The following is a 24868-nucleotide window of genomic DNA, read 5'->3' as shown; positions in this document are numbered from 1 at the left end:
GGAAAAAACAGATTAAAGCATATACTCTGCTGCATGAGGCATGTGCAGTTTATCTGCTAAATAAAACAAGATATCAGTATCTCTTTACCCATAGTCCTTGAAAACCCTCAAAAAGAAAATAAACAAGGACACTATAGCAGAGAGAGATTCCACCGCGATACAGAGGAAAAGGCAAATGAGTGCATGTGAGTGGCAAGAAGAAAGGAGATGCTGTGTTAGCAGCCAGTGCTATAATTTCTTCCTGCAAGGCATGTGGCCCTGTTTATTTATCAATGGCAACCCCTATTGTATTTGTAGATGCCACATCTTAATGCGTAAAAAACAGCCATGCAAGCCTCGCCGCACAACAAAACACCCCTGCAAGCAGGACACATTATCATGCGCCTCAGCCAGCTATATGCATGCACTCACACCTCCACAAATTGCATACTAAATTATATGTTTGCCATTAAGGTTTGAGGTGCGGCAAGGGGAGAGAGGAGGCGATACCGATCGCCTGATCAAGAGGTTCAGCAAAAGCCTTTGTTTTACCCTGTTGGGCACCTGAGCTGGAGTGCGGCCCATAACCAGCAATTTGGGGCATCACTTGATGTTAGGAGTACCTCTGTCACTGTACAGACACTCCTATGGACTACACCTACCAGCATGCATCTGCTCGACAGGAAGAGCGTGAGGGGCGAGTACATCCTGCATTGGAGGAGGAGCTCGATGACACCATCATGGGAGCGGTCGACTTACCACCTATAAGTCATCTGACCCCCAGAGCGAGCGTGGAGTTCGTGGAACCGGCACTGATGAGAGCCATTGGAGGCTTGAAACGCGTATGCCTGAGCGTTTCAGGAACTATTAGCACCACGCGCCAAACAAAATCAATAAAGCCACTTGCCTACATCCTCGGAGTTGTGTCGTGCCTTATTCTTTCCTGGGAGCAGGCGTTGGACCCATATTATGTCAGCAAGCAGGTCGCTGACATTGCGGCACACCCTCTCGGTCAGGTGCACCGTGTTGAGACCAGCACCTTGTGGAACTTTGTAGCGAAACTTCAAAACACGGTGCCCCCCCAACTGTTTGGATTGCCATTATGGTTTGAGGTGCGGCAAGGGGAGAGAGGAGGCGATACCGATCGCCTGATCAAGAGGTTCGGCAAAAGGCTTTGTTTTACCCTGTTGGGCACCTGAGCTGGAGTGCGGCCCATAACCAGCAATTTGGGGCATCACTTGATGTTAGGAGTACCTCTGTCACTGTACAGACACTCCTATGGACTACACCTACCAGCATGCATCTGCTCGACTCAGGTTTGTAGGACACAATTAAGGCGCTGTGTTTTTTCTGCCTGTTAGAAATGGGATTTCTGGTTGGCTAAGGCTTGCGCCAAAGCCAGGCAGAAACCACCATTCCTACGTCAGGGCAAGAAAGTCACCTGCCTAGATAACCTCTGCTCACCCTCTTGGTAGCTTGGCACGAGCAGTCAGGCTTATCTCAGAGGCGATGTGTAAAGCATTTGCGCATGCACCCACCAGCAACAACATCCCAGGCCCCCCACAAAAGGAACTCCACCCAAGGTATATGTAAAAATAGCCTTTGTATTACAAAACACATTAGATAGTAAACACACACTTTACAATGTGCCAGAGGCATGGGCAGAATTTACAGGGGATTATGTACAAGGGACAGGGCCACATGGACCACTGTCAGGAATAAGCACTTTTAGAACTGGCTTTTGGTAGAATTAGCACTTTGTAGAAGTAACACTTTTAGAACATAGAACATATAATAACTGGTGGCGGATACGGACCGTACCTTCCGTTCTGGTTGTGCGGGATAATGCAAGTGATCTCCTCAGTAGGCCTGAGCGGGCGGTGGCGACCCACGCGCTACAAGCGTTTGATTGGGGCGACCAAGGTGTGGGGCTCAGAGGAGCAGGGGGCAGGGTGCGGGCGGCCCAGCAAAGCGGACGCGGCTCAGAGGAGAGCGGCGCGGCTCGAGGCATGAGGGCGGCCCAGGCACAAGCTGCCGAGGTGCAGGATGCGGGCGGCCCAGACGGAGCAGAGCACGGCTCCACAAGGAGCGGTGCGGTTCTTGGCGGGGACGGCCAGGCACGAGCTGCAGGGGAGTGACTGAGGCACACTTCAGGCGAGGCCCCAGCGGCCCAAGGAGATCAGACAAGTCCCAGCAATTTGTCAGGGAAGGCACAATAGAGTCCACTGGTCCCTGACTCTGGTCAGGGGGCAAGCTCAGTATCAAGCCCTTGGAGATAGTTAAGCACCAAATAATCATGTAGCACACAACCAGTAATCACTGGTAAGAGGTAAGTACCACCTACGCAACCCTAAGGAGAATGTCACGCAGGGAACCAGGACCTCACTTGCAACACCTGTACTAGGAAGAACAACCACCTAAGTATCACTATACATTTAGGGGTATAAACATGAGAACATTACACATGATGCATCACAACATTCAGAGGTGTAGGAGAAGCAAACACATGATGCATAAACATACATTCAGCGGTGTAAGGAAAGCAACTTTGTACATGATGCATAAAAACACATTCAGAGGTACCAGAACACGGGGTGCGCAAAACATACAACACACAGTACATTTCCTAGCACCCTAAAGCAATAGGACATAGATCATAATAATACCTGAACCACAGTTAGCGCAGAAATCATAATAGCACATAAATCACTTTTAAAGTCCAGGTTGCGCCACTGCGCCAATACCTAAACGTAGCAGCTGCCCACTACTTGCTGGGCAGCTGAGGACAGGGACAGAACAGGGCCTAAACACTGCAGCTGGCACTAAGTGCTGCGCAGCTGGGGAAGGCCAAGGTAGGGATGAAGGAGTGCGTCTCACTCCTAGTCCAAAGTCATGTCCCCAGAAAGCAAAACCTAAACGGAGCAGCTGCCCACAAAGTGCTGGGCAGCTGAGGACAAAACTGCGACAGGGGCTCTCACTAGCCCTCCAGGACATTGCGCCAAAACATTGGAGTCCTCTAGGCTCAGGAACTGTGAGGAGAGGGTGTGGGCAAGAACACGGCCCCTCCAGGCCTCTTTAAACACTTAGGGCCAACTACTGGGGTCATCTAGGATCTTGAAAGACATAGGGGGGAGCCAAACGGGGCTCTGAATTAAATGTGTCCTCATGGCCCTCATGGGGACCCTAGAAGTGACTGGGAGCCTCGTTGGAGCCATCTGGGCTCAGTAAATACCTAATGCATGGCCTCAGGCTGGGTCACTAAAGAAAATGCCCCTGGACTCCTCTGGCCCCCCTAAGCAACACTAAGCCACGTGGGAGCGACCCACTGTGCAGCGGGGGCCGCTCTGACTCTGTCCCCCACGCCTACTTTAACTCGAGAGCCGTTGCCCCCATGGAGCCCCACTCACCGTCTCTGGTTGGGGGGAGGCTCTTCCTCCGCATGTGTCTGCATCTGCGGGGCTCCGTCTTCCACTCGGGAGCCCCGCTGACCGACAACAGCACTTCTCTCTAACGCGCAGGGGGGGCAGGCACCGGCAATGTGCCTCGCACCCCCCCCCCATCTCCAGACATCGGCGGCGGTCATTGCGGGGCTCTCTCACCTCATGAGAGCCCCATCCTCTCGACGCGCCGGTCTTCACCCGGTCCCCCATCTCGGGACCGGGGCTTTAGCAGATGGAGCCTGCGAGGCTCCGGGACTTCCTTTGGCCACTCGGGGAGGCGGGGTGGGCTCCCGGCCTCCCCATGCAGCAGCAGCTCCTCGTTCCCTTGGTGGCGGCCCCGGGGCTCTCCATAACTCCCTGGAGCCCCGGGCCGCGATAGGCCAGCTGCTTCTTCCTCAGGCTAGAGGCGGCGGGTGGGACTTCCGGCCAGATTGCAGGCCCCGCACCCGCCTCGGCCAAAGGTGCCTGACTTCCGGTTTCACGGAGCAGGGCTGCGGCGGTGATTTCTTTCGGGGGCAAGAGGGGTAGGCACCCCTGAATTAAAATATAAGTAAAAAGGAAGGCGTAGGGTGGCACCTGCACCTAAATAATTAAATAAACGGGGTGGCACCCGTAACTAGGATATAATTAAATAAGCGGGCAACCATTTCGGGGGATGCCCACCCCAGGGGAATCTCCTCAGGAAAGCGGGCAGCATCGCGCTGCCAATAATAACCTGCAACAAGAAGGGGTAGGCTCCCTCAGCAACAGGGCAATTTAAAATAAAGCGTCTCCCAGGCGCTAGGGGGGCAGAGACCATCAAGCCCCCACGGGAGGACTCCCAGAGCAAAGGGGTCCCAGCAACACAGTCCAGCAGGCATCCAGGGGCTGGGCAGGGCCCAGGGAGGAAAGCCTTCCCCTGGGCCCAAGTAGCAGCCCGCCCCTGGCAGGATTCAAGTAGCAAGACAAGAACATTGAACATGAGGTCACAGCCTCATTTTATACAGAAAATCCCTTTGTCTAAAGGTGCAGGGTGGGGGCAAAACCAGGCGCAGCTGGTTTGGGAGCACTCTTGATGGGCTCAGCCCCTCTCACTATTCACTGGTCAGGCTAGGGTCATTAGATGCACCACAGGGGGCAGGGCCAGCATTGTGTGGGGAAAGCCCAGCCCTATTCAGGTCCCAGGTGCACCCCTCCCTCACATCAGCATGCTAATCTAGAAGTTGCACTTCCACACTAGACACCTGTGACCACTGTGCCTTTAATTAGGCCGGGTCACCCCTCCTGCTCCCGACGCCTCCTGGCGCCTCCTGCTGCCGCTGCCCCGAGCGACCCAGCCGCCGCTGAGCCGCCCGCCTGTGCCGTTTTTCCCGCCGTTTTTCCCGCCGCTGCCCCCTGCGGCCCCGCCCACCTTCACCCCATTGGCCGCCCCGCTCCCGCCACCCAGCTGACCCGCCCTCCCGGCTTCTGATATAAGGGGTCTGCAGTACGTGTTCTGGAGTGACCACTGTGCCTTTAATTAGGCCGGGTCACCCCTCCTGCTCCCGACGCCTCCTGACGCCTCCTGCTGCCGCTGCCCCGAGCGACCCAGCCGCCGCTGAGCCGCTCGCCTGTGCCGTTTTTCTCGCTGTTTTTCCCGCCGTTTTTCCCGCCGCTGCCCCCTGCGGCCCCGCCCACCTTCACCCCATATGCCGCCCCGCTCCCGCCACCCAGCTGACCCGCCCTCCCGGCTCCTGATATAAGGGGTCTGCAGTACGTGTTCTGGAGTGACCACTGTGCCTTTAATTAGGCCGGGCCACACCGAGACGCACCCACGGACCCTTCAGCTGCCACTCCTGCAAGTTCACCTGCATCCGGACCTGCACGGCACCAGCACCCACCAAACCGAGCACCAGCAGCACCCACCTGAAGTGCATCCTGCTCAACACCCGCTCCGTCCACAGACACGCCGTCGAGCTCTGGAACCTGATCGACACCACAACCCCAGACATCGCCTTCCTCACGGAAACCTGGATGAACGCCTCCTCAGCGCCCGACATCGCCATCGCCATCCCAGACGGCTACAAGATCATCCGGAGGGACCGCATCAACCAGACAGGAGGAGGCATCGCCATCATCCACAGGAACACCATCCGCATCACGACCGACTCCAACGACACCTTCGCACCCGCCGAGCACCTGCACTTCCAGATCCACGTCAACCCCAAGACCACCCTCAGAGGCACCCTCATCTACAGACCCCCGGGACCACGCACACAATTCAGCGAAGACATCGCCGACTTCATCAGCCCACACGCCCTCCCCTCCGCCGACTACATCCTCCTCGGGGACCTCAACTTCCACCTGGAGAACAACAACGACCGCAACACCACCACCCTGCTGGACAACCTCGCCAACCTCGGACTCAAGCAACTGGTAGACACCCCCACCCATTACGCCGGACACACGCTCGACCCGGTCTTCTCCTCCAGCTAGGACATCGCCTTCAGCCACGCCACGGGACTCCACTGGACGGACCACAGCTGCGTCCACTTCAGCTTCAGAAGGACCACGCTCCACCATCACCAGCAACAGATTCCCCGCAGAAGCTGGAAAAAGATCACTGCAGACCAGCTCGCTACCTCCCTGAGCAAGAACCCTCCCACCAGCACAACGAACCCCAGCCAAGCGGCCACCAACCTCACGAAATGGATCAGCGACTGCGCAGACGACCTCGCCCCTCTGAAGACCCCGCCGAGCAGACCCGGCAGCAAGAAAGCCCCTTGGTTTAACGACGAACTCAAGAACTCCAAAAAGAACTGCAGAGCACTCGAGAAAACCTGGGGCAGAGACCCAACACCGGACAACATGACTGCCCTCAAGCTCGCCACCCGAAAACACCACCAACTGATCCACGCCACCAAGAAAACAGCATTCAAGGAACGACTGGACAACAACGCACACAACAGCAAGGAACTCTTCAACATCGTGAAAGAGCTCTCCAACCCCAACGCCGGAAACAACGACACCACCCCTTCGCAAGACCTCTGCAACTCCCTCGCCTCCTACTTCCACAACAAGATCGCGGACATACACAACAGCTTCAGCACCCAACCGACGCACGCCACGACCGAACCACCGCCCCCCACCACCACCCTCCGAACCTGGACCCCGATCAGCACCGAAGACACCATCCGCACGATGAACTCCATCCACTCCGGATCTCCGACAGACCCCTGCCCTCACCACGTCTTCAACAAGGCCGACGCCGTCATCGCGCCCCACCTGCGGGACATCATCAACACCTCCTTCGACATCGCCACCTTCCCGGAGAGCTGGAAGCACGCCGAACTCAGCGCTCTACTTAAGAAACCATCAGCCGACCCCACCGACCTCAAAAACTACAGCCCCATCTCGCTGCTCCCGTTCCCGGCAAAAGTCATCGAGAAGACCGTCAACAAGCAACTGGCCGCCTTCCTCGAGACGAACGGTTCCCTCGACCTCTCGCAGTCTGACTTCCGGGCCAACCACAGCACCGAGACCGCCCTGATCGCAGCTACCGATGACATCCGAGCTTTGCTCGACAACGGAGAAACAGCGGCCCTCATCCTCCTGGACCTCTCCGCAGCCTTTGACACTGTCTGCCACCGTACCCTAGTACAGCGCCTCAGCAACGCCGGAATCCAGGAGAAGGCACTGGAGTGGATCATCTCCTTCCTCGCCGGAAGGACACAGAGAGTCCGCCTCCCCCCGTTCAGATCAGAGGCCACCGAAGTCATCTGCGGCGTACCACAAGGATCGTCGCTCAGCCCCACGCTGTTCAACATCTACATGAGCCCCCTCGCAGCCATCGCATGCCAGCACAACCTCAACATCATCTCCTACGCCGACGACACCCAGCTGATCCTCTCCCTCACCAACGACCCCGCCACCGCCAGAGCCAACCTGCACGAAGGGATGACAGACGTAGCCAAATGGATGTCGGACAGCCGCCTGAAACTGAACTCGGACAAGACTGAAGTCCTCATCCTGGGATCCTCACCCTCCGCCTGGGACGACTCCTGGTGGCCCCCCGCCCTGGGCAGCGCACCCAAACCAACAGACCACGCACGCAACCTGGGCTTCATCCTGGACTCCTCCCTCTCCATGACCAGACAAGTCAACGCCGTCTCCTCGTCGTGCTTCAACATCCTGCGCATGCTACTTAAGATCTTCCGATGGATACCCACCGAGACCAGGAAGACGGTCACCCAGGCCCTCGTCACCAGCCGTCTGGACTACGGCAACTCCCTCTATGCCGGAACCACCGCCAAACTCCAGAAGAGACTCCAGCGGATTGTGGAAAAGTAAATTTTGCCATGTTATATGTGCCTACGTGTTCCCCATCTTATGTTATATGTGCATGATTAATATGCATATGTATTCCCTATGATCGATTAAAGACGCAATTATAGTTGTGTCCATCTCTAGTATGCCAGTTTCCAGTTTTCGTGAATACAACGAATATTAGGCCTATGTAAAGCTACGTTGCCACGTTTCACAGTGTGCACGTTAATTCATTGAATTGTCCCCGTTTCTAGGCATCAAAAGGGCCCGGACTCAGATTCAGCTCCTGTCTCCTGAACCCTCTCCGAGGAGTGATACAGCCCCCACCTGTATCCCTGACCCTTAGCTTACTTTCATGCTACGCAGTGCCCGGCTCGGCCTGGCTCTGCCTCCAGTCTGCCAAGAGTATGTTACGTTTCTAGTTATCAGTCCAGTCCTCCTTCTTTGCATTCCTAAGCTACTGAATCGCATCAATAGTTTCCGTCATGGTCTAGCCTTTATGTCTCCATGTAAGAGAAATACTGTATTAATATTCATAGAATATTCCCCGCACACGCACTACATGTAGAATTATGCATGCACCAGTCTTAATGTCTGTTAGCCTTTGCCCTGATAACTTTTGGATTCTATCAACATGTACTCAAAACAACAGATACTAGATATGCCTGGGTACATGTCTCTCTGACCCTCCAGACTTTCGTCTCCTCTTCTAGCACAGAAGTCATAGCCCCCAGTTCTCCCTAGTAACACGTCATTGTCAGTTTGCGCGCACCACTAGGTTAGAGGTCCCAGCTGCTCAGGTAGCCCCCTCCATGTTTCCGCCCCTTTTATGACATATTCTGTTACGTTTGCATCACATGTCTATGTATACGCCCTGTACACACCTCTTGTTACACCCACTTTATGCCTTATCTTTCGCGACTGCTACAAACTCCGCCTACTGCTACGCCCCCTGTATTGAATGTAATGTATTTTGTTTAACTATAAATATTGTGCACTGTTATTAAAGTTTGCTAGCCATTCCCAGATCCTGCCCCGGCAGCTGCCGGGCCCTGCCATCCCATCCCCGTACAGGCTGTCCTGTTCCAGTCCTTTATGCTTAATTAAAGCCTGTCAACTCTAGCTACCTCGTATCTTGACTCTTATTTATTGAGCTATCTATTTGTATGAGTATCCTGAAAAATAGTACCGGTAATTAATTATTTATTTACCACATAATGGCGCCCGAATAGGGACTTGCCCTTTCCCCACGCGCCGGAGAAGCCACGCAGGCCCCCTGATCCTCTGCAGCCGTGACGGAACCATCCTGCGCAGCGGCAGATATTTCTGCTTCAAGTATCCCTCAGGTCCACGGAGGAGACGGAGGTTGCGGTCCAGCATCCAGACGAGGCGGTGGAGGAACGCGGCGAGTCCCGACCAGAGCCCAAGCCGAGAGTTCAAGGTCCGAGGTATCCGGAGGCCCACCTGTAACTGAAGTCCGAAGTTCGTCGTCCGTCGTCGTAGCAGTCCAGTCCAGTCCGAGGCCTTCCGTTCTTGCTGCCCGGTGAGTACCGTTGCTGGGGTAGTATCTAGACAGGGTCAATTAATTTGTCTCTGGTCCGTGGGTTTGGGTACGCAAATCCAACACGAAGTGTCCACCTAGGTGGATGCGGGTCCTGACGTGTCTCTTTAAGAGACCGGTATGTTTCGTACTGTTTCAGCAGTGCATCTAAGTAATTCTAGTAAGTTCTGTTCTCGAGAAATTCATGTGTTTCTGTTCTCAGTATTCCAGGTAGTATTTTGTCCGAACCGTTATTTTTAAATGTTATTTCATGTGTTTTCAATGTCGTGGTATGAGTGATTTGTTTTCTTAAAGTTATTATTGTGTTTATTGTGTATTGTATTGTTTCTAGACTCCAGCCTAGTCATGCCTCTGTTCTCTAAGTTACGTCAGTTAAAAACTAGAAAAGGTCTGCTCGAGGAAGCAGTTCCTGTCCCGCCTAGGGACAGTCCAGGTCATTTTATGTATCATAAGCATGGCATAAGTGCCATATTATATCTAGACTTATGGGTCGAGTATACTAAAGATCTAGAAGAGAAATATAGATGGCCTGTATCAGGTACATGGGATGCCGAGTGCATCATGCGAGTAGAAGAAGTATTATGGAAAAAGAAAGCCAGACAGTCACAGAAAGATGCCATCGAGTTATGGCGCAAAGAATCTCATAAAAGAACCGAAAAAGAAATCAGAAAGTCAGAATTAAGTAGAGAATCCTCAGAAAGAGCCCAAGAAAGGGAATTAATCGAAATAGGTGAACGAGTTAAAGCCGAACAGTCAGACAGACAGAGAAATGCCCTCATTAAGGGTATGTATCCTCTTCTTGCCGAGGGCTTGCCAAAAGCAACCCCGGAAGCACCATGTAATTTTCCGCCGCCATTAGTTCCGATTAAGCTACGTCACAAACCGACCGCAGCTGATATTTTTCTCTCGTCCTATTTGGACGACACAGTCCCAGAATATGCAAATCCTGCTCTGCCAGCTCCTGTAAATAATGTAATTCCTGTTCCTCCAGCCACCGGGGCACCTGTTACAGCACCTGTTACGGTACCCCCGGTCCAGCCCGTAGTACAAGTACCCCGCCACCACACAAACGTGTAACATTAGTCGAGTTACATGAACGTGCGTTACAGCGTACGCCCAAATATCAGTCCGTTGCAGATATCAGACGAGCTCTTACCGAATGCCGTTATTATCCAGTCCCAGGCGATGATAATATGGTTATATATTCATTGCGTGTAAGACGGGTGACCGAGTATTTGGACACCCTACCGAATATGAAAGAAGATCTAGACAGAATATATCGTTTCATCTGTACAGGAGACGATCCAGAAAGTATTGGTGAAATCATGTCTCTAAGGAAAGCTGAGACCCAGCTCATGCTATTAAAGTTTCTAATCAATTGTTTAGTAAGGGAACAAGATTGTCCGACTAAAGATCCGACCGAAATGAAAGTCCTGACAAGGTGGAGTGATAATATAGCCGAGGGTAGACACAAGACCCTCAGTAGTATAGAGAGTATGTACAAGAAAATTCGTAAGGAAATAATAAGGTTACACGAAAATCGTAAAGAAGCACAAGTAAGCGAGAAGGAAAACGACTCTTCTACTGAAGAGGTAGACGACGAGAATCCTACCAGAATAGCGTATGTAGGTAAATCTAGATTTCCAGACCGACATTCACGCCTAGAACACAAGAAAGTTTTTCCTCCTCCAGCACCAGAACAAGGTTCTCTCGAACAAGTATTTCAAGCTACCGATCACATTCTGAAATCACGAGTCGGTTATAGTGAACTTAGTACTATGCATGAACAAGAACTAGCCCGATCAGCAGTCCGATGGATTACTGATTCTACCACTTTTCCAGACGAAATAGTGGCACAAATGTTTCTGAAACTGCCCCCAGCCGAGCAGCGACTGGCGGGTATGTATATGATTCAGCACCTCATTACATTGTATGAGGGTCAACATTCTGATCCAGGTCCGTTACATGATATCCTGAACGAGTTACTCCAGTATAAATGGAAAGGTTTAGGTACCGATTTAATTAGTGTCATTCTAGAACAGCGCCACAAATACCGAACGTTTCTGAACCCGCATTTTGTCCACGTCTCACCTCCGGAAAGTAAACCGTTTTACATAGATAGACAGCATCCGTTACGAGAAGTACATCCAGTTAGGACAACGGATGGTGAAATGCAACGAGTATTTGTTTACACCCCTATTACAAAGATGGAGCTCTTAGAGATGAAGAAATTAATTCCCTGTCACGACAAAGATCCAGCAGGGTTCCACCGTGAATTAAAAGACATGCTCCGTATGGGAGAATACACGTATCCAGATATCATTAAAATGTTAAAGGTCCTGTTGCCTGCGGGCATATATGAGAAACTCAAGGAAAAAGAATGGGAGGTGGGAGAGAAAAAGATCGATTGGACAGTTCTAGAAGCTGAAGATAAGATACGAGTACCAGGTACCGGTCTTGGAGAGAAATGTAAAGAATTACCAGAGTTATTGATTCAGGTTTTGCCTAGGTTATTAGCCACGAAAAAGGAAGACTGGGATGCAATCTCTGCATGCAAACAGAAACAAGACGAAGATACTAGTGATTTTTATTCTAGATTCGAGAAATGTTTTATCATTAACAGTGGTTTGAAGACAGGTAGCGAGTCATACCCTCATCTTTTTGTTACTAAACTAGTCGAGAATTCAAGCCCACAAGTTAAAAATCGAGTTTTGAAAGTCGAAAGTACCTGGCAAGCTAATACCCCGTCACAAATGCTCCAGATGCTCCAGTATCACCAGAATAGAATCAGGGAAGAGCAAGAACACGAAAAGAGACGTATGAAAGACACGAAAATGAAAGTACTAGTTGCACAATCTGTTCCACAAGACAGTCAGAAGAGGGGTCCGAATCAAGCCAGTCATCCTGCAGTTCCCGTTAAAGGGACATGCAATTATTGTAAACAGCCAGGTCATTTTATAAACGAGTGTGCAGTTCTGAAACACAATATAGCAACTGGTAAGACTAAAGAAAGACCACGTCCGCCTAGACAAGAGCAAGTTTCACAGACTTCTCAGCCACAGAATGCACAACAGACAGTTCCAGCACCGCAGCCTATCGCTGCAACACAGCATGTTACACAGCAAATGTACCAGTATGCTCAGACAGAGTATCCAGAGTATCAACAGTATTCATGAAACAGCCTAGAGAGGGAGGTAGGCTTGCCTCTCATCGAGATACCTGTAGATCAAGAGGGTCCCTATGTACACAGTCAAGTATTAGGGAAAGACAGAAAGTTTTTGATTGATACAGGGGCAAGTAGGACTACTATCAGTCATGACGAGGTTCCAGGGGCTCCGCTCTCAGGCTCTAGAAATGTTTCCCTTGGATTTTCAGGAAAGCCTATTGTAAACGAGATATCAAAGCCAGTTACTCTAGAAGTTGGTCCATTGTCCCGAACTACTGATTTGTTACTTACGAAATCATGTCCAGAAAATTTGTTAGGTATTAAAACATTGAAAGAATTAGGTGCAGTTATTTGCTGTTCCCCAGAAGGAATACGCTTGTTTTTTAAGAGACTTTAAAGGTCACTATGTATTACGCGATTTTGATCCAAGATTGTCTAATGTTCCGCAGCATTTATGGGCGCAAGGTCCAACTGATGTAGGATTTATGCAAATCACACCCCATCGTGTGACTCTCAAGCAAGGTATAGTCTTGCCACGAATCAGACAGTACAGAATGCCACCTGAGGCTGTAGCAGCCTTATCCAAAATTATTGACGAGCTCATTGCTCAAGGAGTGGTTGTAGAAACTGACTCCAATGTATGTAATTCTCCTATCATTCCAGTCATGAAACGTACTGATCCAAATGCACCTCCAGTATATCGATTAGTGATTGACCTTCGAGAACTTAATAAATGTATCATACCTCAGTATCCAGTAGTCCCAGATATTTCATCCCTATTAACAGCCATTGATTCTGAAGCCATATTTTTTACGGTAATAGACCTCAAGAATGCATTTTTCAGTGTTCCGATTCATCTAGATAGCCAGTACCTTTTCGTTTTTTGTTTAAATGGAAGGAGCTATAAATTCACACGAGCTCCTCAAGGTTTCACAGAAAGTCCTAGTATTTACAGTCAAGCACTTAAAAGACAACTAGACAATATTCACATGCCAACTGACACTGCCCTGCTCCAGTATGTCGATGATCTACTGATCACAGCCCGTTCTGAACGTGACTGCGAGCGAGCGTCACTTACAGTTCTGTATTTCCTAGCCGAGATGGGGCACAAGGTGTCCCCTTCGAAGCTCCAGTTCTGTGTCCAGCAAGTGATCTACTTAGGCCACTTACTGTCCAAGTGGGGTAGGCAGTTGACACCAGACCGTATCCAGTTAATAGCGAGTCTTCCACAGCCCAAGACACAGAAGGAGGTACGTGCTTTTATCGGCCTTACTTCTTATTGCAGACAATGGATTCCTCAGTATGCATTTCTAGCAAAGCCACTGATACAGTTAACGGCACAGGAGGCAGCCGTATCGACTGTCCTCCCTTGGACATCTGAACATACACTTGTTTTTAATGAATTAAAGAAAGCTTTATGCCAAGCACCTGTTCTAGCTACACCGAACTACAGTAAGCCTTTTACACTTTTTGTCACAGAACGTGATGGTACTGCATTATCTGTTCTCACACAAAATCAAGCCGGACAGTACAAGCCTTGTGCTTATTTTTCGAGCACACTAGATCCAGTAGCCCAGGCTCTGCCTGCGTGCCTCAAGTCAGTTGCAGCCACAGCTCTAGCAATCAGACAAAGTGATTCCATAGTATTAGGACACTCCCTGACAGTACAAGTTCCACACTCCGTGGAAGTTCTTTTAAACAGAACCCAGACTCAGCACTTGACCATTGCACGTTTAACAGGTTATGAACTGACATTGTTCCAGCCACACATAGAAATCAGACGCTGCAACGTTTTAAATCCTGCTACACTGTTACCGTCAGTTACTTCACATCCTGCCACACATGACTGTGTGGAAGTCATTAACATTATGACTAAGCCAAGACAAGACCTGACAGACATTGCATTACCTGATCCCGACCTGACACTTTATGTGGATGGTTCATGTATGAGAACTAGTACAGGAGAACTAGCAGCCGCGTATGCAGTGACTACTGAAACCGAAGTTATTGAAACACACCGTATTGACACCCTGTCTGCTCAAGCAGCAGAGCTAGTTGCTCTGACCCAAGCCTGCATACGTGCCAAGAACCTGAAAGTAAACATATATACAGATTCACGTTACGCATTCGGAGTTGTACACGACTTCGGAGTGCTCTGGCAGGAAAGAGGTTTCATGACTTCTCATGGAACCAAGATTCAGCATGGTCTCCTCATTCAAGCTCTGTTAGATGCAATACATTTACCGACAGCTATCGCTATCATGAAGTGCAAGGCACACACGAAAGTTACTGACATCATTTCCCAAGGTAATGATCTAGCAGATCGAACAGCCAAGCTTACAGCTCAGACACCAGACATTCCAGTTAACAAGACACAGACATCCACTCCAGATCCGACTACATGTATGACAGTTAAGGACCCTACACAAGATGTCATAGACATACAGTTACATGCCACTCCCGAAGAAATCAAGAAATGGTCCGAACAAGGAGGGGTCCAGACAGATCAGGGATGGGTGACGAAGGGAAAAGCCACATGGTTTCTCCCCGACTCTATGGTTCAAGTCATTATCAATACCGCACATAGTCCAGCACACCTAGGAGAAAAAGCCATGTTAGACAGTATACAGAACCTCTGGTTCAACAAGCACTTACGAGCTGCAGCCAAGCAGAAAGTCCGTACCTGTATGATATGTTGCCAGTTCAATCCAGGTAAAAGTGTCCCGGTGGAACAAGGTGGATTCCAACCTCCCGACCACCCTTTTGAAGTCCTCCAGATGGATTATATTCAGATGGAGCGATGTCGAGGTTTCAAGTATGTTCTTGTAGTGGTATGCGCTTTGTCCAGGTGGACAGAGGCATATCCAGTTCCAGATTACACAGCAGCGACCACTGCCAAGCAGTTGGTTCGTGAATTTTTCCCCCGTTATGGACTCCCTAGGGTCGTGTATTCTGATAACGGCCAGCCATTCTCATCTGAGCTCATGAAGCATGTTTCCCTTTTGTTAGGGTACCAGTGGAAGTTCCATTGTGTGCGCCATCCTGAAGCAGCCGGTCTCGTAGAGAGACATAATCAAACCCTGAAAATCCGTATTGCTAAGACATGTAAAGAGAAAGGTGTAGACTGGCTAGTTGCCCTGCCAGTTGCTTTATTCTTCATGCGCATGGTCGCACATTCCAGATCAGGTCTGTCCCCTTATGAGGTCGTATTCGGCCGCCCCCCAAATATGTGGGGTACACCTAGACCCCGCAGTATTACAGATGTTTCCAGTAATATGTTGACAGATTACCTAGCTTCCTTGATGTCTGCCCTACACTCTTGTCGTTCACAGGTTGCCGCCGCATTTCCAGACAACACTGAAGTGAAACCGCATGAGGTCATCCCCGGGGATCTCATTTTGGTCCGGAATTTTGATCGTTCAAGTCCGCTGGAGCCCCGCTGGAAGCAACCTCAACTAGTCCTCTTGACCACCCGTACGGCCGTGAAGTTGGAAGGCCGTAAGGGGTGGGTCCACCTGTCCCACATCAAGAAGTTCCATGGATTACGAACTAAAACTTTTTCAAAGGATTGTTCCATTTTGAAAGACTGCCCTATTCTCAAGGACTGTCCCGCTACTGACTTTGAAATCAAGCCCTCCCTGTTAGAGAAAACTCCGCAGCAGGAGTATAAATCCAAGCTCCGGTCTAGTAAAATAAGTCAGCCAGTTTAATTGTCTAAGTCCCCCTCGGGTGAAACGGTTAGACAGGTATCTGACATGTATGAGATAGACCCCCATAGTGAGAGAGTTAGTCAAAACTCTATCCGATGTATCGTTTTTCTAAGTTTTCTATTATTCTTAAGTTTGATGGTTACCTGCACAAGTTATGCATTGCATTTATGTTTCCCAATTCCTCATGTAAATAAGTTTTCTAATGCTACAGTAGAGCACACATTTAGGGATCTGCCTCCTCACGAGTTATCCTATCGTCTTGCTATGAGAAATAATACATTTATAAGAATGTTACACTATTCACACCAGACCAGCAATGCTACTAATTGTTGGGTGTGTGGTCGACTCCCCCCTTTCCAGACACCGAAGGGAGTTCTGCCACTCTTTCCTTATCCATTTTCACATAATGGTTCGTGTGGAGCATGGTCCACGTTAACGTCATCTTCAAATGATATGTCCCTTCTGAATAGAACATGTTTCCCAGACAAGCAAGGTCTCCCCCATAGAACAGGGTTAGATCTAGAAAATGAAGTATATGATTTAGGTAATTATTCTTCGAATTTTATGGTCCTGAATGTTCAGTCTGATACTACTCCAGACTTACCTGCTATTTCAGTACTACCAGTCAAAGGCGAATTATGTGTCCGAAATAATGGTTCCGCACATGTAGGACATAGTGATTGTACTACTACTGTCGAGTATAGTGACAGTGGGAAATCTATTTTCAAAGCCTCACGTCATTCTTAATTTGTTTGTGGTCAGACCGCATATGTTCGTCTGCCCCTCGATTGGGATGGAACATGTTACATTGCCTTCCTACTGCCACCAGTTTTCCTAGCCCCATCTGATTATCATAGAAACACACATCTAGTACACATTAGACATAGAAGGGAGATCGAGTCCCCAATTGTCGATCAAACTGAAACTACTCTAGAACAGTATCAAGACTTTAATAAAGGTTTCTTCTTCTTTATAGGACCTGTCCAGAATAGTAAGTTAATACGTAGGTTAACCAGAACCCTTGAAGCAGTAGTGAATGAGACTACTTCTGCTCTAGGTAACTTAACCGAAGAGCAATCTGCTATGAGATTTGTCGTGCTCCAAAATCGTCTCGTTCTTGACGTCAAACTGGCCGATAGAGGAGGAGCATGTAGAGTCATCGGATCTAGTTGCTGCATTTTCATTCCTAATAACGCGCCGTCTGTTTATTCAGCTATAACCAGACTTCATAAAATTGCCCATCAGTTACACCAGAATCCAGGCACCTGGACATGGTCCGGTTGGCTCTGGAGTATCATATCTGCCTGGGGATGGAAAGTATTGTCATTCCTAGGTATTGCAGTAATGATCATTTTCAGTTGCTGCCTCTGTATACAATGTGGCCCTGCGATTTGCGGCATGTGCGCTACCTCTTGTATTCCTAGTCCTAAGTCCCGTTCCAAGACAATTCGAGACGAGCAAATGATGCTATATGAAATGATAGATGGTATCATGAATATAGATGTTTCCTGATGGAAACGTAGGGCACAAGGAGGGAATGTGGAAAAGTAAATTTTGCCATGTTATATGTGCCTACGTGTTCCCCATCTTATGTTATATGTGCATGATTAATATGCATATGTATTCCCTATGATCGATTAAAGACGCAATTATAGTTGTGTCCATCTCTAGTATGCCAGTTTCCAGTTTTCGTGAATACAACGAATATTAGGCCTATTGTTGCATTCTATTATTTCCCTTCTGTGATGTTCTTTATTATTTATTTATTTCCTTGTTGGAACTAGAACCTGGCTCCTGCGTGAGCCTCCCTGGTTCTATGTTCCAGATTCTCTGTTTGGCAGTTTGATCCTGCTCTCCTCCTTACTGGATGCTCTGTGCCTTTTCCCTTCACCTAATAAACCCTTTTATTGGATTTAAGGTCCAGGATAATAAGTAGAAAGTCCCACCAGGAGCAAGATGTTAGTAGCTCAGCCCACACAGCTCAACTGTCATTCCACAGACACACAGGCACTCTCACATTCTAAACTCACTGATATCACGCACTCCAACATTCCACGCAGACATCACACTCACACTGGCTTGAGCAACTAGAAAGGAGGAGAAACCAGGCACAACATATCCCCTTTTCTACACAGGAAATAAACAGAATAACCTATAACTAAGCAAATATACAATGAAAGATAAACTTGCAAAGAAGCAGATAGATCGAAAGGAAAGGGAGAGAGAAAAAGGTGAAAAGATAAAGGAAGCAAAGAACCAAAGTAAAAGGATAAACCATAAAACATGGCACATATTCCCTTTTCTTTACAAAAATTTTAAACAATGCGAACTTGAAAAGACTTAAAGTGCAAAACATATAGTAGAAACCTTACTGCATTATACATATAAACCTTACTGCATTATATATATAATGGGAATGCATAATTTTAACAAAGTAAACTCAATACTTAAGCTTATCAATAATAACGCTAAGACGTATTCATATCTGCACTACGTTTTGTAACCTGTACTTTAAATCTGTACTTATCAAATTGAAGAACAATGCATTCTAATACCTGTAATGTACTATAAACTTGTACTGTATAATAATTAGAGTAATAAAAGAATAACGCGTTTTAATACCTGTATAGCACCACATACTTGTGCCATAAAACACTTAGAGAAATTGAAGTATAACGCGTTTTAACACCTGTATAGTACCATATACTTGTGCCGTATAACACTTGGAGAAATTGAAGCATAACGCGTTTTATCACCTGTATAGCACCATATACTTGTGCCGTATAACTCTTAGAGAAATTGAAGCATAACGCGTTTTAACACCTGTATTTAACTAAATATTAAAGTTTGCACTATAATATTTGTCATGTAATCATTAATTTAATACCTGCGCTTAATCAACAACATCAAAAGAACATGCGTAAAGGGTGAAGCAAGGTTAAAATAAACATAAAAGGTAGAAACAGTAAGTAGGCGTGCACACCTATACTGAATAGAAACAAATATAAGGAGACCAGCTCCAATACTCGCACTTAACTACCCTAATGATAAAACTTAGTACCCCTTAAAAATGTTTAGATTGGCCAAATCAAAACATATCCTGTACTAAACACCCAATTACGAGATGGAAAAATTATAAATAAATGCGCAAAACACAGTATACACTACTGCAAAAATATAAGACCTGCAAATAGGACTGTGGTGTATACAGTTTCAGCATAACATGAATAAATAATTTCAAACATATTACGAGTGTAAATTAACATAAGAAAATCAATAAGCGTATCAAAACATTTTTGAAGCTGGCTGTAAACAGTACAAGAACACTAGCCAGACCTTGGCAGCATCACTCAGTAAAATAGTATCCACGAAGTCAAAGATTTTACTGCAATAGTGAAGAGAATGATCCGATAGACACACGGACCAGGCAGCATAAGACAAGCGCAGTCATGGAAACCGGGCAGGAAATGAAAAAAAACATTGCACGCTACGTAACAAAGCGGAATGACGAAGAAAGGACTTCCACGTTGCATGGCGGTGACGCAGGATGACGAACACAGGACTACATTTCTCCACTGAGCCACACAAAGATTCCACCACGTCATCACATTTGAAAGCGGCAGGGAGAGAAAAAGATCAGCGCTGAAGCAGCTACACAGACGCCCAGTTCAACGGCATTCTCAGGTTAGAATCGAGCAACAACTGGCATCATTTGTAAAGTATTTGCTGACTTTCATTTTCCATGGCATCGTTTCCAAAGCACTTGCCAAATTTCCTTTTTCCTACCTCTTCGTTTTCTACATATTCGGACTGCTATTTAAAAAAATTTCTACTTGAGCGTCCGATCGCCAGCTTCCTAGTATGTACTCTTCGGATTTTATGAATTTTCTACGTTTCTTCTAAATTGCCGAGATCTGCCAATACCGTTACCATGGCCACCATTTCGTCAACGACGTCACGCGCTTCTGGTTGCCATAACTACCGACCAACATTCTTTCAGCCAACGCAGCGCGTTCAACGCGTCAACTTGTTTCTAACGCTGATGCACCTTATTTTCTTCTTGCACTACGTCACAAAGCAGCGTTCAGAGCCTCGTAGCGTCGGCCCTGCATGACGCCTGTCTTGCTGTCCGCAGTGAAGTGCAAAAGGAAGTCAGCGCTAGCGGAAGCTAGGAGCGTTCAGCTGGGAGCGTTTATACTTGACACGCTTCTACTGTCCTTGTTTCTGAGCTATACGACAGCTATCCTATTCTCCTCTCTACCGGATAACACACTCTATGAACAACTTCTCTACAAACTGGTTGGTACTTTGGCATTGTATTCGTATTTGATCTACCTTCAGGAAAAACTCGTGTCTTCAAAATTTTACTAGACTGTGAAACTTTTACTCTACTTAACTTTTAGCAACTTTTCACGTTTTTGGGACATCAACTTCATTTAAACTTTCTCAATTTTGGCATTTTACAATTTTCTGTAGAAAACTATTGCTATTTGTGTTAATTTTAAGGCTTATTTATATTATTCTATAATATATAGTTACTACATTTAGTTAGTGTAACCATACTATTTTACCATGCAATTTGATCCTCCTAGCAAGTTTCTACAGACTAAAGGTGAACCATCTATTCCATGGTCACGATGGAAAGAAGAGTTTATTACTTATCTAAAGGCTATCGATGGCGAGCGTATGTCTGCTGAGAGGAAGAAGAATATTTTCCTCCACTGCTTGGGTTCAGAGGGTCAAAATGTATTCAGAACTCTTCCTCCTATGCGCTCAGGAGGGGATCACAATGTTTATGATGAAGCCTTATTGCGCATTGAAAATAGATTTAAACCGAATACTAGTGTGGCATTAAACAGGTATAAATTCTATACTAGGGCTCAAGAAGAAAATGAGAGTTTTGATGATTTTCTCACTGCACTTCGAGCTTTGTCCCTACATTGCAACTTTGGTTTAATGACCGACGAAATGCTTAGGGACCAAATCATTGTGCACGTAAGAAGCAAAAAGGTTCAGGAACAGCTTTGGATCCTAGGTGATCCCAGTTTAGAAGTGACTATCAGTACCTCCAAAGCTCTTGAACAATCTGAGCGTTGGATGAAAACTCTAGAAAGTAAAGCCTCCTCTAGCGCCTGTGCTGTTAGCAAATCATCCTCTACTGTTGACGAGGGCAATGTTAATGCTGTTGCTGTTTCCTCCTATAGCTCATTTTCCAATAACAAGCCTAATACTAATAACAAAACTCAGTCCAATTCTAAGAATTATTACTGCTTTAGATGTGGTAATCCCAACCACATTGCTTCGTATTCTCGTTGTCCTGCTATTGGAAAAGAGTGCAGTAAGTGTGGACGTGTTGGTCATTTTTCAAAAATGTGTAAAGACACTGGTACTAGAAAAGATTCTTCCTCCTCATTTAAAGGCAAAATTTCTACTGTATCACAAGGTATGTCTTCATCCCAAGACCTAGAACATGGTATTGTTGTTTCTATCCGCAATATGATTGATATCAAATCTGCAGAAAATTTGAGTTCTCCGGATTGTATTGTTAATATTTTAGGAAAAGAGCTCAAACTTATGGCTGATTCAGGCTCTCCCTGGACCATTATTACCAAGTTATATTGCAATGAAATTTTTGGGAGCCTTGTTGATCTTTCTACCTTATATGAGTCTGACATTGCTGCACTAAACTTTGATGAATCCTTTATTAATGTGGTTGGTTATAAAGAAGTTATCATTGAATTTAGAGGGAACAGTGCTTGGATCAAGATGTATATTGCTGTCAAAGGTGTGAATGTTCTGGGCTGGAGGGATCAATTCAAACTTGGAATTACCTTAAATCCCAGGAACAAAGATCCTATCTCTGTGGTTGCCATCACTTGTGACACTGCACCTTTGGACAACACTGCTTCCTGTAAGGCCAATACTCTTCTGTCTGATGATAGTATGATTGCTTCTGAATCTTCCAAGAATGAGTGTGATCTTGAGAAGGACCTTCCTTTGTTATTTCCTCAAGTTTTTTCTGAGAAACTTGGCAAACTTAGAGGTTTTTCCCATAGGATCAAAGTTAAAAGTGGTGCCATCCCAGTCAAACAAAAATTGAGGGGTGTACCCATTAGTATAAGAGCTGAACTCAAGGTCTTATTGGACGACATGGTCCTTGGAGGTGTTATTGAGGAAGTGGAGTCCTCTGAATGGGTTTCGCCCATCGTTTTGGCTCAGAAATCCGATAAAAGTATCAGGTTGTGTGTGGACCTAAGGGCTCTCAATGCTAATTTAATCACTGATTGTCACCCTCTCCCTAATATAAACGAAATGGTTTGTTTGTTGGATGGTGCTTGCATTTTTTCCACACTTGATTTGCGTTCCGCTTATCACCAAATCGAATTGACTGATGATGCAAAACATTTTACTGCTTTCATCACTCCGTTTGGTCTTTTTCAATTTAAGCGGATGCCTTTTGGCCTAGCCTCCGCCGCTTCGGTGTTTCAGAGGGCCATGCACCATATTTTTAAGGAAGTTAGCTCTTTCGTAAAGTGTTTCCAGGATGATATCCTCATTTTTTCCAAGAATGTGGATGATCATCGTGTCCATCTTAAGGATGTGTGCAATAAGTTATGTGATGCTGGTCTTACCCTCAAATTTAACAAGTGTAAATTATTTTGTAAGAGTGTCGAATACTTGGGTCACACCTTGTCTGCTGACGGTGTAGTTCCCAAGCGTTCCCTTGTTGATGCCATTGTAAAAGCCCCTTCTCCTGATAACAAGGAGAAATTGCTTTCCTTCGCTGGCTTATGCGAGTACTACAGTAAGTTCATTCGCAATTTCGCCACGAAAATGGAACCCCTCAGGGAGCTTACCAGGAAGTCCTCAGACTTTGTGTGGTCTGAAAGACAGGAGTCTGCCTTTTCTTCCATCAAAGAAGATATCGTCAATGCTCCCACTTTGAGATCCTTCTCTCTTAACAAGAAGTGTATTATTACCGTGGATGCCAGTTGTTATGGTCTTGGAGCTGTGTTAGGTCAGGTTTCTGGCAAAGAGGAATGGTGTGTTGCCTTTGCGTCAAGGACCCTATCACTCACTGAGAGGAGGTATGCGGTCATCGAAAGGGAGTTGTTAGCCTGCACATGGGCTGTGGAGCATTTTCGCAATTATGTTTGGGGCAACAGATTCATTCTTAAAACTGACCACAAGCCTTTGGTTGGAATTTTGTCTCCTGGGGGAGGTTGGAACTCAACTGCTCGCATTGCACGCTTATCTTCAAAATTGCAGGAGTATGATTTTGAGGTTTTGTATGTTCCTGGTAGGAGTAATGTCACGGCGGATTTTCTCTCCAGGTTGCCTTGCCCTGATGTTGGTTCCAACCCGGATAATCGTGAAATTGACATTGTTTCTGTGGTCAATGACTATATTTCTAGTGATTTCCGGGGTATCTCTGAGATTGAGTGGATGTCGGAAGTTGAGAAGGATCCTATTTTCTCATTTATTTTTGACTGTTTGGAAAAAGGTTGGCCCAAGGATAAATCTGTTTTACCTGAATTTGCCCCTTTTTGTCAAGTTTCGTCTGAGATTGAGGCTGTAGGAAGGATTTTGTTTAAGGCTGGGAAAATGATTCCTCCTGCTTCGCTGTACAACAAGATTCTTTCTTTGGCCCATAGGACTCATATTGGAATGTCCTCTATGAAACGTCTCATTAGGACCAACTTTTGGTGGCCTGGCCTTGACAAGATGGTAGACAGAACTGTCCGTGACTGTGTGGATTGCATTAGTAGTGATAAGATGCTTAAAGTGTCTTCTGCTCCCCTTCATCCTGTTTCTTGGCCTGACCATCCCTGGCAGAAACTAGCTTTTGACATTTCTGGTCCCTTCCATCGCCTACCAGAGAATGCTCGTTTTGCTTTAGTTTTAATTGACTATCACAGCAAATGGCCGGAAGTTAAGTTTGTCTCCTGTGCCACCAGGTTCCCCTGAAATCCTTATTACTGATAATGGCGTTCAACTTATCTCTCGGGACATGGAGGATTTTCTTGTTTCTTGTGGTATCAAGCATCACACTACCTCGTTGTATGAGCCTAGAGAAAATGGCCAAGTTGAGAGGTTTAACCGTGTCCTCAAAAATGCTGTGGAGCTTGCTTGTTCTTCGGGTGAATCTTGGAGGGATGTGGTAAGGGAAAGACTTTGGATGTACCGCATCACCCCACATGCCGTCACTGAAGTCAGTCCCTTCCAGCTTCTAAGAGGGAGAACTCCTAGTTCCGAAATCTGTCCCTGGTGGGTTAAGAAGTTGGATGTTAAGGTTGACCACTTGGACATCTCGCAAGTGGCCAGTCGGGTTGAAACCAAACAGAACACTATGAAGAATTTGTTTGACCGGAAAATGAATGTGAAAGTTCCTGATTTTGTTGCGGGTGAGTGGGTCAGGATCAAGAAACCTGGGTTCACTCTCAAAGGTCTTTCTAAGTTCGGCAATCCCATTAAGATTGTCAAAGTTTTCAGGAATTCTGTCATTACCCAAGATGGTAGAGCCTGGAACATAAGGAGGGTTGCCAAGTGTAAGTCTGTTCCTCCAGGTTCTGCCCAGACATCTACTCATGACAAATGTTCTGCTCAGAGTCCTACTCATCATGACAGTACCAACGTTCCACATTCTCAGTCTGTGGCTCATAGAGTCAAAACCAATGCCAGACCTGTTGTTTTACCTTCTAGGTTCCTGTCTTAATATTTCCCTTCT

This window comes from Lissotriton helveticus, chromosome 7 (assembly GCF_964261635.1).
Source record: "Lissotriton helveticus chromosome 7, aLisHel1.1, whole genome shotgun sequence".
Classification (NCBI taxonomy): Eukaryota; Metazoa; Chordata; class Amphibia; order Caudata; family Salamandridae; genus Lissotriton; species Lissotriton helveticus.
Note: the sequence above shows the minus strand (reverse complement) of the source record.